This window comes from Ambystoma mexicanum, chromosome 5p, assembly GCF_040938575.1.
Source record: "Ambystoma mexicanum isolate Mex_15411 chromosome 5p, UKY_AmexF1_1, whole genome shotgun sequence".
Lineage (NCBI taxonomy): Eukaryota > Metazoa > Chordata > Amphibia > Caudata > Ambystomatidae > Ambystoma > Ambystoma mexicanum.
In genome coordinates this window covers 1,193,239,209-1,193,256,127 of record NC_090930.1, presented here as the reverse complement: position 1 = coordinate 1,193,256,127, position 16,919 = coordinate 1,193,239,209, and the positions used below count along the sequence as shown (strand labels likewise).

Genomic DNA, 16,919 nt, shown 5'->3' with positions numbered 1-16,919 from the left:
AGCTGTACTCTAATACAACAGTTTCCGCTTAGAGGTAGCATTTTGCACCACCTAATAGCCAAAACTACAAATCGTGAGTCGTTCACTTATATTAGGGGCAACAGGGCTACCAGAAATGGCTAAATGCATAGTCTAATTCTAGAAGACCATGAATTCAGCCAAAGGCAAGAGCCACTTCACAGGGAACGGACAGAGGATTTTTCACAGGCCTGGGCAGCATTTGGATCAGCAAATGAAAGGAGAGGGAGAGGGGGGCAGTGCTAAAAAAACAGAAGTGCATGACCAGTAGATGGCTGAAGTGCACAGCAAAATTGTCAAGCCAGTACATGGTTAAAGTGCATACCAAAATGAGTGAAGCACAGGAGGAAGGCTGAGGAGGATCACGGTCATGGATTATGGCTCATTGGAAATTATCTAAACTGCAAGTGATTTTCTTCAAGTCTAGTCTTCAAGGAGTGATGGTCTGCCTGAGGTTCTCTAATCTAATATTCTGTCTCAGGGATATAGTGCTCAGCACGCTGCCCAGTTCACTCACAGTATCACGAGTTTAAGGGTCACTCGCTTTTGTCAATCTCCTTCCAGCAAGTACTTTTCCACCCTTACTTCTAGCACGTGTCAGACCCAGATATTCTCAACCTCCACTTGTGGGTAGCGCCCCGTGACCAGCAACAATCCTCTAAAGCACTACTACCAGCAAGCACTTCTCCCTGCTTGCTGGTTATCCTACAGTGCACTGGTCAATACTTCTAACATATTCCTACCAGCAAGTATCTCTTTTGATTGCATAGGGTTTCTATTAGGCTCTATCATTGTAGCCCACTGTGATAATATTTAGACTTATATATCATAGTTTTAGGTGCTTACAAGCATTTGTGGGTATGTTTTTTTTTGATAGAGTAGCGGACATTATCAAAACATCAGCATAAAAGTGGATCTTTGTATTTTTGGAAACAAGTTAGTGTAATATGAGTTGTGATTTAGCTTTTTGATATTTGTGAAGTTATAGATAATCTAGTAAACAACATTCTTTTTAAATTGCATTGTAGGAATTAAGAATGAAAACGTGGACACGCCTCTGATGAAGAATACAAATATTCAAAACGCGTTGGCTGATCTACATCAGAGTTTCAAATAGGAGAAATAGATTGTTAGAAAGGGCTATTTGCACCATAGCTTGACATTGTGTGAAAAAGATTTGTTTTAAGAATTCTAGGGAATTGTGATGAATTTATGGTGTTACATTTTGTAAACATAACAAATAATATGAAAAATATTGATTTCAATATGATTGTTGGCTTAAAAAACATTTTGTTATGCAAGCTTTAAAAATATAATTGAATAAGACCTTTAGTAAGTGTTGTATTTTGAAATTGTGTTAATTTAAAGGAATTATGTTTTACTGTCTGATATTCATGTATTTATAAAGGAAGAATATTTTTACTCGATAAGAGTGCATTAGACTTACAGCCACTGTTTTGCTGTGAATGTTTTGATATTTTGTTATTGGTTTTCCACTAGGAAAAATTAACCATTAGCCTATGAGCACCAAAAATTGCTCTTGGAGATTTATAAACGGAACGTCATTTTAGGAGAATTTTATGTGATAGAATCTAGAGTGCCCGTATAATGTTTACTATTATTGATTGCTCTTACATATTTTCCTCATGGAATATGCATGGCATACTCCCCCAGTGACTCCCCCAAATATATTTTAAAACTATCTGAGATAGCCAGCCTTAGTATTTGAAATTAAATCTAAAAAGTTGTCAACTGATGCTAATGTAAATCAGTCTTTAATATCATTTGAATCCAGTTCCCTTAAACAGGACTAATTTGCTGTAGAGTCAGGAAGACCTAAAAATCTTCTACACAACCAGTTCTGAACTTATTGTAGTACTAGCAGCAGTGCCCGCTCTCTGAATGGGTTCTGTAGACAGACATGATAACACTCATTAATTGTTGAAAATGAATGATCCTGTAGGTCGCTGTTCTACCTCCCCCTAATGTGGTGTAGTTTGTTGCGGTGCAAATATCTCGGAAACCGTGCATCCGAGGACCTTGCAACGTGGTTGAGTTTTGTTCCTCGTGTCAGGACTGGTTGAGAAACTTTTTTTGTTTCCCTTCCCGGTAAACATCGTCTACGGCTTCGTCAGCTGGCACCATCTCGCAAAAATCCTCTGGAAAAGTAATTTCACCTGATGCGGCAAACATTTTTGTTCCCCTTCCCAGTGAAGATAGTTTATGGCTGTGTCGGCTGGCACCATCTCGCAAAAATCCTCTGGAAAAGTTATTTCACCTGATGCGGCAAACATTTGGAAACTTCTGGAATGCTACCTGCCTTCACCTCTCCTGTCCATTTGCCTCCCATACATTTTTTGTTTCCCTTCCCGGTGAACATGGTTTACGGCTTTGTCGGCAGTCCACAAACATATTTTAACTTTTGACGAAATCCAGGGAACAGGGTGGGGTGTCCAAATGTCATGTAGCCAGTATTGTCTGGAGGGTCCTAACAGGTAACTATGCAACATTTGGCGCAGTTTGGTGAAACAATGTGAAACTGTATCACAACACTTCACCAAGCCACAAACCCACAAATCCTGCCACAAACCCACAGACACATTTTGACGTGTATATATATCTATGGCGATAGATTGAGCAGGTACGGATTTCCCATACATTTGCGCCGAAAAGGCCAATAGCTCTAGATTTAACAGTAACACATTTTTTAACATATGGGTAACAGTTTGAACTTTACATTTATTTGCAAAATGAAATATGCCCACTGTAGATTGCTTTCTATGGCTATAGTTTGTCTAGAAATATGCTAAATTCTTCTAAAGGTAGGTTGCCTTTGGTGAACCTGGATGTTTACTAATCAAGTTGCATGCGTTCCAAGGCTCTCGCGATTAGATATTCTACAAAACTCACCCTTCAGTAATCATATGCCTTCTCTACAGCGAGGGCTTTTTTACTGATAAAAAAATGTGGGGCTTTAGTCTAGCACCAACGAGAAAATATCTTGACTGCCAGTGCTAGAATTAACTTTAAGACCCTGCCCCTTCATACATTTCTAGTAGCCATCCTAAAGTATCTCAAGAGTCCAGAGGGGTCAGCATAGTACAGGACTGGAATATTTAAAACATCTACTCAAGGAGTGTAAACTTGTATGTTAAGCTAAAAATCAAATAAAAATGTAATTTGAAAAAAGCATACAAAATGGGAACCTTGTTGATTTACCAAAAATAAATAAAAATCCCCCGGGGTGAAAAAAGTAAGGCCTAATCCCCTTAGTCCTTGTTTTAGGCTCTATGTTTACACTCTGGTGATGTAGAAAATGACCCACTTCATGTTCTTTGTAAAGCATAAAAACTACCAACACTTTGGTACCAGAGGCCTGGACAGTTTCAAAGGAGCATGAAATTGACTCTTTCACACGTATGTTTTCAGCCAGGACACATCTCTTCATTACGCTGCCTTTGAAAATCCAAGGGGAGTAGCCTGAATGCTGCTGTATCCAGGGATTGTCTATTCCTCAGGCGTTCTTCTTGCTCCCTCCTTCCAGACGTGGATCCAGGATGTTGTGCACGCAATGCGGTAAACCTCAGGAAGGAGCTATCAAAAGGGCTCCTTTGATAGGATGCATGCCGGCCAGAGGCGCCGCTAGGAGTGGCCTGCGGCAGTGGGGCTATAGCCCCGGGATCTTTTGGCTGTAGCTCTGGATAGAAGCTCAGGAGCTACAACCAATAAGGCTAGCTAGCCCCGAGTCCCGACGTCCCGACAGTCCCTACATTAGCGTAGCTCCGGTTCTTTTCCAGACCTAGCAACACCCCTGGTGGCCAGCCATCCCCTTTTTCTCCCCGTCCTGCCCGATACCTGGGGCTAATGCTAAGCAATCACTGGGGGGCACCCGCTCACTGCACCATGTGCACCACACATCAGCTCAATGCACAGTGCTGCCATTCAGAAGTTTTAGGATGACCTCACAATTAGCCATTCCTGTGCAGTGCAGCAGATACGCGGCTGCACACTAGATGTACAGGCATACTGCCGAAATCTGTCATTTCCATGCGCAGCCGCAATGCCAGGCATCTGTGATAATGGCGAAGTGCGTTCCTGTGGCACAGACGTGGTATGGGAATATGGCATGTGGCGCCCACACAAACCGGGAAACTGCTTATGTGGGAAAATACACACAAAACGTTATTTTCAAGAGCATCAGCCAATGCTGGGAATAATAATAATAATTTAGCATTTATATAGCGCTACGAACCCTCAGGTATCTGAGCGCTGCTTACCGTTACCCACGGTGTGTGGTACTTATTTAATGATCTCAGGAGGATGAAAGGGTATGTTTAGCGCTGCCAGGATTTGAACCTGCGTCAGCAGGCCTTGCACAAATGTCAAAGCGAGCACTCTACTCCTGTGCTATCGGACCGGAATGAGACACTAAAAGATACAAATATAGACATTTGACATGTATAGGAAGGGGTACATGGGGACATGCAGTGCTGTAGTTTGCAACAGCACAGGGCATGACCTCGATTTTAGGAGATTTCTGTGACTGTAAATGCTTTTTTGATAACTAACTAGTTACAAGGGTGACGTCATGTGCACGTGAGACGTTTGTTGTGTATCATGCTGCCACTTGGCAACCAGGAAGGATAAAGACATGCCATGTCTGGTGGACATGGCCACATTGGGAACAAATTAGACGAAAAGATAGCTCGGTGGGTTAAGCACTCACACCTGAGATCTGTGTGTGAGCTACAGATTGTGGGCTCGAATCCCGGCAAAGCCAACTCAGCTTTTCATCTGTGCAAGGTCCTCAAACGGGTACCAATTTTGGTTGGGTAATAATTTTATAGAGCAATGTTCTATGAACGGTGCTTTGGCAAAGACAATGTATAGTTAACGATAAGCATTATTAGTTTCTAACATTTGCGTAATACTCATGGAGCAAAGAGGTTTTCCAGTGTGTCTCATATTTTCATGCATGCACCAGTGCATCAAAACACATGCTACCACACATGTGCCCATCGCAGTGTTCAATGCCACAGGCTTGGGTCTGAAGATGAAGAGTGTGATACTCACCTGTCCTTTATTATCACGAGTTGTCATTGGGCACGTAGGTACGTACGTACGTACGAGGAAGGGGTCAGGCCTTGGAGTGTGATACGGGATACGCCGAACAGGCGTGCGCTTTCTGAGTTATGCCTCAGAAAATTAAAACTAAGTCTCAGTCACGCGTGTCCAGCATTGGACAGACACAGGCATGTGCATAGAAACAGGCCTTGCATCTCATGCCCATTGATTTGCCGAGGTACGTGTTTCCAGGGCTCTTTTCGCCAGATTACTTTATTCGGGAAGCCTTCGGTGGACATGAATATCCATGCAATACGCTTCCTCTTGCAGCGCTCTCTAGGAATTTTGAATAGCCAAGCACTTTCCTTAGGAATGCATGATTTTTTCTAGTTTTTCTCATTCAAAATGTAATCAATAAAGACTGATGTGCAAATTTGGCCTTGCACCCCAAACCCACCAATTTCTCCAGGGGTTTTGTCCATTCGTCGATCCACGTTGCTCCGTTTGCCTTCGGGCAACATGGATGTTTGAAGCAGCAGGTCTTACCCTGGAACTACCTATGCCGTTGTTTCATAGACTATCTTTTGATGGACTTCTTTTCGGTCGACTACATTTGGTCGAATCGACCAAATAAACACACAGGCATATACACATGTAGGGCAGCGGGAGAGGGATGAGGGAAGGTGAGTGGGGGGCAGTTGACAGGGAAAGAGCAGTTGGCGGAAACCCAAATAACAAAACAACAAAAAAAACATGTCTAATTCCGATCGACTATATATAGGCGAATAAAAAGATAGACTATCAAACCTTTAAGTAATCAAGTTGACAGCTTGCAATCACGGAAAGGCTATCGCAGTTACACGTTTTGCCACCTCCATAGTAGCGCTATGAAGGTTTTACTCTCGGTGATAAGCACATCACCCGCGGGGGCGTATGTGGGCATGAGCCAGCCAAACGCAGCACTTGAGCAAATGGTCAAAAGCGCGCCAAAACCTTACAGCAGATCAGATATTCAAATCCCACAGCCTGTTGCGGACTCAGCCAATCGCAATTCAAAACTCAATTCCGGAAGTGCTGTTGGCCCTGCATCTGCAAAATGATAATATTTGGATGCGGAAGTAGAGACATCTCAATAATTCTTTCTATGGCTAAGCGGCAATGCCAAGCTACCGGGGTGCCAAAGTGAATGCCATGGGCACCATGGGTCTTTCACGGATGTAGTGAGTACATCTGTCATTAAAGCCACAGGTCCATTACACATGATCTTTACCATCCAAAAGGGGGAACAGTAGGCTCATCTTCATCTCCCACTGTATTCATTGTTTTCAATCCCATGTCCCCTCTCTCTTGCCCTGTGGGCGCCTTGAAACAGAATTGACTCACTGTATAAGCATCTAATACATGCAGACTAAAATAACTAAATAAAAAAATAAACTGTGGGCATTTATTAATGAATATTGAGGATTCATTGCAGGTGCATTAAGGGTGTGAATTTGTTGTTGAAGTCACGATTTATTTGTGGGATACAGATACGGCTAGTTCGTCACCATTGAGACTCGTGTTTGCTAGGTGACGGATGCGCTGTTACTACCAATAGAATATGGCCGTCACGATTTATTTGTGGGATACAGATACGGCTAGTTCGTCACCATTGAGACTCGTGTTTGCTAGGTGACGGATGCGCTGTTACTACCAATAGAATATGGCCCATGTATTGCTCCAGTCCTCATCTCGGATTCATTTATTTTCCTATTGTGGATCAGATGATGTACTGCAAAAATAATTGACCAAGAGCCATAGTGTGGCGCTGGACCCAAAACACAACTGGCCTCATTACAGGTCCGGCGGTAATCCTGCCGGTGATACCGGCGGGTTGCTGCCGGACCTGAAAAAAATTAACAGTGCGTGACTATCAGGTAACACCGAAGGATTACAACCCCGGGGGTACGGGAAGTCAGGCACTGGTAATCTGTAAATCCCTATTCCCATAGAGTGCTCTTGGGCTCTATAGGAATGGGGACCACGGAAGCACCAGCACCTTTGTTAACAGTGCCAGTGTTTCCGTGACGGCTTGCCTACCGTGGCCGCTGTGCCCGGCAGGGTCAGCCCTGTCAGGCGCAGCAGTTCCGGCAGGCAAACCCGTAGTGTGTCGGTCCAGAAACAACAGTGCCTGTAGGCTTACCGGCACCATTGTTTTCAGACCTGCACACTTCTATTGAGGTCCAATGTCTAAGTCAACAATCTTAAAATGGGTCTCCTTTTACTTAGCAGCAGCAGGTTTGCATCTTCAAATGCCACTCCACTCCTCACATGTCCAGAGTAGTTTCAGTGGAGTTGGGGATCTTGCAAGTGTACCTGGCAAGACTGGTGGTCATCCAAAAGCACATTTAGCACGTTCCTGGCCTACATGGGCTCCTGGGTTACTAAAAACAGACCAAACTTATAAACAAAGCAAAAACGAGCGTATGATTTGCATCACCACAGCACCGAATCCCACACAACTTCCTTGGCCCAGAGTAATAAGTATTTGGCCTACGCCTACACGATGCCCAGTAACCTCAGACTTCTGATGAACAGCGACCTCAAAATGGAAGCACAGGTTAAAATCCTTGTAAGGAGTTGACTCTTCCGGCTCTGAACAGTTGGACACATCTTGCCCTGCCTGACCTCCATGCACAGCACTACGGCAGTTATCTCTCTAGCACCCCCAAGGCTAGATGGCACCAACATCCTATAACTGGGGCTGTTAGGTCACTTGCTCAACAGGCGCCAAAGAACCCAAAATGGGGCAACCAAACTGCTTCTGAGACGGAAAAGGTATGAACCCATCTCCTGAGTACTCTGAACACACCACGGGCTCCGAATAAAATGGAGGATTCACTGCAACTTCCGCGGCACTGGCCAAGAATCCATCACAAGGAAATGGATCCGCTACCAACCGTTCAGTGTGCTGCAATCTAGCAACATTGCCCTGGCAACAGTGCACAGCTGCAACTGGAAACGCCACAGAAAACCTGCCTCCTATTGCCGCTCAAGCAAACTCAGGAACTTTCTGCTCAAGAACCGTTGCACAGAATAGGAAACCTGACTTCCAGAAACCAGTTGAAAATATGGCTATTTAATTAATTAATACAGGCGTGAGTCCAGCACTAAAACCTGAACCTAAAGACGCCAACATTCCATGAACAGCCACACAACTCATCAGCAAATGACTGTGGATGAACAGGCTCATGGGCCAGGATCCACACATGCTGCAAGTAATCAAACCAATCCCGCTGGCAACATGCCACAAACCACGCCCATGATTATCCTGCCTAGTGCATGACTATCTGGCTCCCGGACTGTGCCCAATGCATTTATGCCCCACGCCATATCTGGCCCTGGTCTGTCTACTCCCCTCGTCTCCCCAATTAAAGGACTCACCTGTAAATCTCCAACCACCTCACACTACACATACACATCCCCATAAAGGGCAACCTCATGCCTATCAGTACCACATCAACATGAAAAGAGCCATGCCAAGGCTCACTTCTTGAGCTCTGGGACACACCATCACCCAAACCCTAGACTTGTCCCACTCCAGTTCATCAGATCTTGGGTTCTCTCTTTCAGATAAAGACATATCCAAGTGTCACTGTCAAACCTAAAGATACAGAGCAGCACACAGGTGATAGGTACTTCTGGCCTGCACTCTAGAACACCCCTGCTTTTGCACATGAACCCCCCACCATCCAACTATTAAACACTACCTCCTTCTTTTCTTACAAGACCACCTGCAGTGAGGCCTCCACACTGGCAGAAGGACGCGCAGCAAGACCACTTTGCATTACATGTCAATCAGCACTTCATGGCACATGCTCTACCTTTGGAAGGCCCGCTGTCTCAAAACTTTCCTCAACTATAGTAGTGCACAAATGTGCCTAGCTGGACATCATTGACTGACTATTTCTGCAATAAAGCCCCAGATCAGACCAGACCACACTTCTAGTTCTGTGTGGTCTAATAAGAAACCCCCATCATGACAGTCTGACATGACCTCGTGGCAGTCCACTGGGACCTCTCTTTATATTCCCTCAACTCTGTGGCCCTACTTAAGTCTGGCTGTACCTCCTTTGTGATCCAGTGTAGCCCTATTGGGCACTACCGCCCCCATTTTGGTTGGACATCATCTGTGGTCCAGTGTGACATATACGTTCCCTATACGTTCCCTCTGTAGAGTGTAGAAGGATTTAATTTGCAGCCCAGTGTGGCCTTGCAATGTACTCCTCACTGAACATGGCTTGATTGTATTTGCTAGCTTGTTTTGTTCAAGTTTAACATTTTATTTTATTTCACACCAACAAGTATCTTCACATGCATGTTCAAAAGTAATATAAACATAACATATCAACAATATAACTATGCCAACTTGTTGAGCATTCTATATATGTTGGGAATCATTTGTGGTCTCAAATTGGAAGAGAGAAAAAAAGAAAAACACATAGCAAATTGTATCAATATCATACCCACATTTCATCAAACAGGATACTATTGTAGAAACAGCAATGCAGCCAGATCATTGACGATACATTTCAGGAAACCTTCAGAATATACACATTTAATGAAGTAATAAAATTACATATCATTTAACCATAACACTCCAGGTAAAGGCCCCCAAAGATCATTGAATTTATCAGATTCTCCTCTGTATTTAAAAATTGCCTCCTCATACATGGGTACAGCCCACAGTTTCTTCACCCAATCATCAATGGCGAAGCTGTTGGGGGATTTCCATGCAGACAAAATAATGTTTTTGGCAAGCATGCAGCCTCTTAACACCCACAATTTCTTGGGAAATGATATGTCTTGCAATTGGGTGACATCTCGGGAGGATAGCTCAGAGGAAAAGTGCTCCCCTTGGAAGCAAGACGACACGAAGCAACACAGGTTCAATCCCCTGATCCGTGCTTAGAAACCTATGGGTATTAAGCACATTATAAATAACCTATCATATCATATCATATCCCCAGAATCAGAACGGAAGCCTTTCTCGGAACAGAGCCCTGTAACACTAGGTCTGTCCTCTCACACACACCCTCCCAGAAATCTCTGGTTTTTGCACAAGACCAAAGCAAGTGACTTAAAGTGCCTACACATCGATTACACTTCCAGCATAGATCATTATCAGAGAGACCTCGTCTAGCTTGTTTTGTTGAATGTTGGATGTCTTTGCGGAAGCCATGGCTGGATCTCATTTCCAATCTAGTGAAATGTCATTGTCCAATTACTCCCAGGACTCACTCGCACAGGCCCACTAGGACACCTTCCAACCGAAGTACAAACGTGCCAAAGGAGGAGGATCCAGCTTCCCAGTCATTGCAGCTAAGCAATGGAACGCTCTTCCACTGGTGCTAAGAGCAGAGGAATCATACTGGGCTTTCCGTTAAGCTCTTAAAACCTGGCTGTTTGTCTAAACCTGTTTGCCTCGTTTGCTTTCACTGTTTTTTGATCCAACTCTCTGCAATCTACACTTGTATCAGTTACACCATGTATACCTACTATTCATGACCTCCGACTGTGACTAGGTGTATTTTCTGCTCCTATACAGCGCCTAGATGCCTCAGGGTTTGTGTGAGCTATACATATGAAAACAGAAAATTAATAAATAAGATAAATAAGACCCCTTGGCTGGCCTTTGCTGTCTGCTGAGGCTTCATTCTCCTGTCCTCGCCCAGTATGCTTAAAAATCCTTTAGTAATCATGTTTTTTTTGTAATGCAGTTACTCTACCGAGTCTTATTGGACCTTGTCTGCATTCTTGTTTACCCTAAAAAAGTGATACATGCTACCGGATGGGTTGGACCTCATTTGCTGTCCTATCAGGCCTCGTCATGTATTCACACAGCACCTTTCCAGGTCCAATGAAGCACTTGTCATTTTGTACGGTACATCTCTTCAATTCACTGCTCAACATCATGTCTTTAACTTGCCACTTGGCTTTACTGTTGGTGACAGAGGTGCATTTTTGGGATGATAGCTCTGCATTAGCAGAATCCTCTTCTCTAAAGTCCCCTCCCCTAAAGTTACATTCTGTTTCTGTGGACCTTTGGTAGACTCTCCCTGAAGGACTTGTGCACTTATTTATGGCAAAGTGCATATGCCTTTTTCTCCATGCACTACTTACGAACTATGGAATTCATTCATTTTTGGATGCTCGCTCAAAATGGATCCCTTGTTTTGCATGAAGTACAATCTGTTCATGTATGCTTATATATGCACGTATAGGGACAACACAATCCAGGACAATTCTAAATTCAAAACACCAATGGCTCAAACTAAAGTGCAGCACTTCCAAGATATGGTCAGTACAGGAGATTGTGGGGCGGTTGTGTTTCAATGATTGTTATTATCATGCAATGCTATGCGGCCAGTTCTGAAGGCTTTGGCTGCAAATGAGGTGGTATAGGTTTAAGGCGGACGGGCGTGGTGGAGTTTGCAGGGGTGGGAGGTTGAGGTAGGAGTTGTGATGGTGAATGTTTTTGCTGCACTTAGAGGTTTGAGGTTTCGGGCGCAGTGGCTCTGGTGGAGATCGTGGTCCAGTAGGATGCTGGTGGTTTCTGATGCAGTGGGACTGGTAATGGACTGCGGTGTGTAGTGGACTTTAGGCGGGTTGCGATGGAGGGGGGGTGTTTCAGTGAGACATTCTTAAGCACACTCATTATTTTCATTGCAGCTGACTGGAGGGTGATACCTGGCAGTTGCAATGTCGTAAATTCCACATCATATTTTGAAGGGATGAAAGATGTGAGATATCTCTCTCCAGGAAAGGGCCAGTAAATCTTGCAATGTAATTAAACTGCATGTTGTGGACATTGGCTCATTACAAGTTGGCCGGTGCGATAATAATGTGCCTGTATTAACATATACTGGCACGTTACCGCACCAACCAACAGTGAGTTTGCCGGCGAGGTGGCAAAATGACCACCGGTATCACGGGTGCCGGTAACACCGGCGCCTGTTAAATCATCAGAATCCCCCTTGGAGTGCAATGGGACTACATGAAATGGAGATTTACATCTGCTACCGCCACTCGTAATCCGGTTGACATTCCACTGGACCGAGTGGTGTTATCAGTAATAAAGTTTGCCGGTATTCTGGGGGATTTACTGCCAGAATACCGGCAAACTTGTAATGAGCCTGTGTAACGACCTCCCGTCCCCCTAGATGTATCACTGGAAATAAATATATGCTGCTTCACTTGAAATAAGTATCATTCAATATTGTCTATATATCTACAACACTGCATCCAAGCATCAGCCTTGAATGCTGCTATTCACGGTTAACACCATAACATGTAGAGGAGCAGCTGTATACCTCTGCAGGAGATCCCGCCCCTTGCCTCCTCTGTATTGAAGACATGAGACTGTGCTTTGCCTGAAACCAGCTATCGTACCAATACCGCAGCCAGTATTTGGAAGGAAATACCTGTTGCAACAACCCTATCAAATGTACCCCCGAAGTGACGACAACCTGCAGGAGGAACTCCCTGAAGGAATGTCAGAAGGAGCTAAGTAGATGAACTGATGACATCATAGGAAAGTGTGCACGAAGTCCCAAGATACTGAAGACAATGAAGGATCCTGAAGTCACTAATGACAAAGTAAAGAATCAAGTGAACTCTCAAGTGTAAAAGAAGAAGATTATACGTGCACAAAGTGCTGCAGAAAACAAAAGTTCAGTAAATGTACAGACGCTGAAACGCAAGGTAGATCAAGTTATCGTATAAGGCTAGCTATGAGTAATGAATAGAATACAGGCGAAGCCACCATTGTACAGAAACTAGACATTGGTATCATGAAATAAGCAAGCCAGAAACCATGAAGGGAGAATGAAAACTTGTGTTGTAGCAGAATAGCGGGCTCGTGGAGCTGCATGGCGAGGCTGCCTGGCCTGAAGTCAAGATCCTAGAAATCGAGCTCAGCTATCTACTCTGAAGAAGAACAAGCGTGCGGAGGGTGAACCTTCTCACATTAAGGTGCAAGGAAGAACACAAAGGATGGCAAGTTTTAATTCATATAGAGCATTTAAAAGCTACAAAATGGACCAGATCGCAGTCTCCTGTCACGTGAGCCAAGGATGAAAACAGAGTTTGAACTTGGAGTTCCAGGCACGATAGCGAGTGCATTCCCTCCCATGCATTCTCAAAGACAAGAATACTCTGCAAGGCCAAGTACAAAAGACAATTTCATGGCAGAAGGCATGGGTGATGAGAGATGCTAGGCTAATTGGGTGGTGACGTAGCTTCATGTCCTATCTCCCTGCACCTGGGTCTGGGCTTACGTGCTGCTAAACAAACCGAATGTTCCAGACATGGCACAAGCTTGCTAACCAATTGTATTAGTCTGTATAACAAAGGATCTTATAGTTTGTAGACCAATGAGAAACTATGTATCTAATGTTTCTGAAATGACATGTTTTAAGATACAGGCATAAGTTGTGCATCTGATATCGGGCAGCCAATAACAACCGTAGCTCCTATAGAAGTGTATAGCTACATGTTTCCCTTAACTAATCCCTACCCTTGAAAGGTTTTTCACTACTGCCACATAGTATGATGTCACTTTGATGCATATTTGAGTATAAGAATCAAATTTGTGTAGAAATCATTGAGAGACTGAGCGTACGTCTGTTGATGTTCGTTGTAACCTCCCTGCTTTAGACAATTGTTAATGAAACAGTAAGTTACCATTCTATTGAGTTTGTCCGGTTATCTGGACTCAGAATAATTCTGGTGTAATCCCATCCATCACATATGAACGTTCCAAAGGGCCATAAACTCAAACACATGAGTGCCAAGGTTTCTAGTCCAATCATCAGTACTTGAGTACTGTGAGATAATAAGCATAGTCTGACCTGAGCTTAGTGCCAAATGAACACAGGGTTTGCTTCTGTGCACACGATTATCTGTGTTTCCATTTGAAGGCCTTCCAAAGGCCATGCGAAAATGAAGCTGTGATTTAAACTCCATCAAACCAATTAAGTGCCACTGAGTGAATAAAAGGTATGAGTTATGAGAAACCCGAAATGTGTCTCACCCGCTAGTCCCCGGAGATCTGTCGTCCAGGTGGCCAAGACACAGCCATCGCTATTGGATCCAGTTCCTGCAGGTGGACCAGTGGGGGAGGATCACCTGGGTGAGCGGTCGTCGGGCAGTGGAAGTGGGACACAGAGGGTTGATATGCGGTATCCCCTTCCTTGTAACACCTTTTCCCCATCCTACCCTGTAGGATATTTAGAAGTTATACCCCTCCCCACTTTTCCCACGCAAATACTTTCTTACACTGTAAAGACAACAGACTAACACCAGAGCCGTTTACCTGACATGTCCCAAAACACAGGTCAGGCAGAGTCAGACAACTGACAATAACCACACACAACTGGCGGCCCTTTACCTTCCCCACAGGGATAAAATGCAGAGCACGAAAACACACTTCGAGCAAGGGCGAATGATCGAGGAGACAGCTACACCAAGCCGGCAGTTCAAACAGAGAAGAAAGGTCGTGAGACCTGGAAGGACGACGAAGGGGGAATTGCCCTTGCCCTTTTCAACTCAGATCCGCAAAGCCTCAGAAAGGGAAAGCATAAGACCAGGAATTAAAGTTGGCATGCAGAGCATACAGATGTCAATGGTACACAGAGACCTCCCGCTTTGATAACGCAGGTGGAGAGGCAAGCTGGCTACCTTGGTACTTTCCTTGACTCTAGAGAATAAAGAAGCCAATGGGTTCAGCAAAGCCAGTGAGTCGGAGGAAGCTGATAGTAAACTGAACTGTGTTGAGCCCAAGGTTGCAAGTAGCAACACTTTGAACGTAAGGAATCTGAAAGGGAAAGAACCTGTGTAGGTGTTTGAACTTTAAAGAAAGCCCAGTTGAGGTCCAGGTGCAGAAGGGTCCAGCACCACGTGGGCGCTCATTCTAAAGACTCTGACTATGACCTGTACTTTGAAACTACATGAACCAGAAGCCCTAGGAAAGGGTGGCATGAGGCATCAGAGTGGTCCTACAAGGGTTACATCAAATCCTTTGTACAATCGAAGTTCTCTCACCTGTTGCCAGAGGAAAGTTAGGGGAAGGGAATACCGCTTTCAATAGGATTGTGAACTGTAGACAAGGGCAAGTGTGATCCCGACAGAGGGATGCCAAAAGAAAGCTAGGAGAAGGAAAACCCTGCTTTCTGATGTAAAGAAGCAATACATGAACTGTGTTAAAGAAAGGCCGTAGGGGAGCCGACGGAGGGAGGCCGATTATTGCAAGGAGGATCTGAGCCCAGCAGAGGGAGATCCAAGAGGCGAAGAGCAATCGCCCATGGTACAAGAGTACTGACAGAACTTTTTGTTTGTTTGTTACTTTGAATCAGCAAGCCTTCTAAAGCAAGACACTTTTTCAAGAAAGAGACTTAGCCTCTGATGGTTTTGATAGTGTTGAACTTGAACTGTGAACCTCGTGCTGACGAGGCCACGGAGTGTGCTGTGTTAGAGAGTCCCGCTTTGTCCCGTGCTTCAAACATGGGGAAGGGAGACCCAGCCATACCATCCGGACTTAATATTTTGTGAACAATTCTTTCTTTTCTGGTGAACATTATCCCACACTCTTTTGGTAATATAATAGTAAGGATTGGCAATAGATTTTTTTTAGTATTGTCCCTTTTAATTTAACAAGATGACACTAGGATTGGCTTATTATATGATGGATATAGCTTACTCCCATTTTAGATGTAGGTTTATATTAGGCGTTTATCTCACCCATTATAAAGTTCAATCAACACACTTGAACTGTGAACAGAGTGCAGCATAGTGCATGAGCTTACAGTACTGTGTAGCCTGCAAAGTATTGTGTGTGCTCGGGAAGACATTTAAAGCCCACCTGTCCCTGATTTACTTGGAAGAATGGCAGCTTGTGATCTCCTGCCCTGCTGTGTGGGCATAAATAGGAGGGCGGGCTTTTAAATGACAATGATAGTGTTATTTTACCTGTAGGGCTTTGTGTAAAACATATTTGTGCTACAGAAAATGGAAAAACCAAATGCATATGGACATCTTCTTACCATTGTCATACGATCTACAGTGACATTTTCGTATATTCTTTTTGTAAACTGGTTTATCCCTCCTGGTTAGAGATGCGAATTGGGCGGTGCAAGGAATAATGGCCACTCTGGATGTGATATATCATAGCCAGCATGTGCTCGGGGCAGGTGACATAGCATAGTGTAAGAATACACACAGTGCAGTGCTTAAGATAAAGTAGCTACATAATTTCCACCCACCTGTAATACATTGATAAATGGCAAGCATTATGCTAATTTGTTGGAAAACAAGGAAAAACCTGCCGTTTTATACTATATAATATTAAGAACTATGTTGTACTGCTATGCTATTTACAGTGCACACCTTGGTTACAGAACACAATTACAGAGCATCTCAATCGTTTAACGGATCTTGTGGGGGAGAGAAGTCAGTGCTTCCTATTTAAAAAGCTACATCATTAGATATCCTGAGGTTTGCATGCACAATGCATCTCTCATCATCATACAATCCACACTTCACTCGCTCTTGACTCATCACCAGCTCTCACTCTCTCCCCTTCTATCTCTCCCTCTCTTTCTCTCTCTCTCTCTCTCTCTCTCTCTCTCTCTCTCTCTCTCTTTCTCTCTCTCTCTCTTTCTCTCTCTCTATCTCTCTCTCTCTCCCTCTCTCTCATTTTCTCTCTCCCCAGTCTCCCCCTTTGACTGATTGCATCCTCCCTTATCCTAGATCCTCTTGTTGCATCTTTTTTCTACTATTAGAAATTCTAGTCTCTAATA

The 16,919-nt window shown here is 44.0% G+C and overlaps 1 protein-coding gene across 2 annotated transcripts in view; it reads right to left on the bottom strand.

Annotated features, from left to right (window-relative positions):
• Positions 1-16,919, bottom strand: part of CDH20 (cadherin 20) — a 1,428,111-nt gene that overhangs the window by 463,406 nt on the left and 947,786 nt on the right. The window lies entirely within an intron of this gene.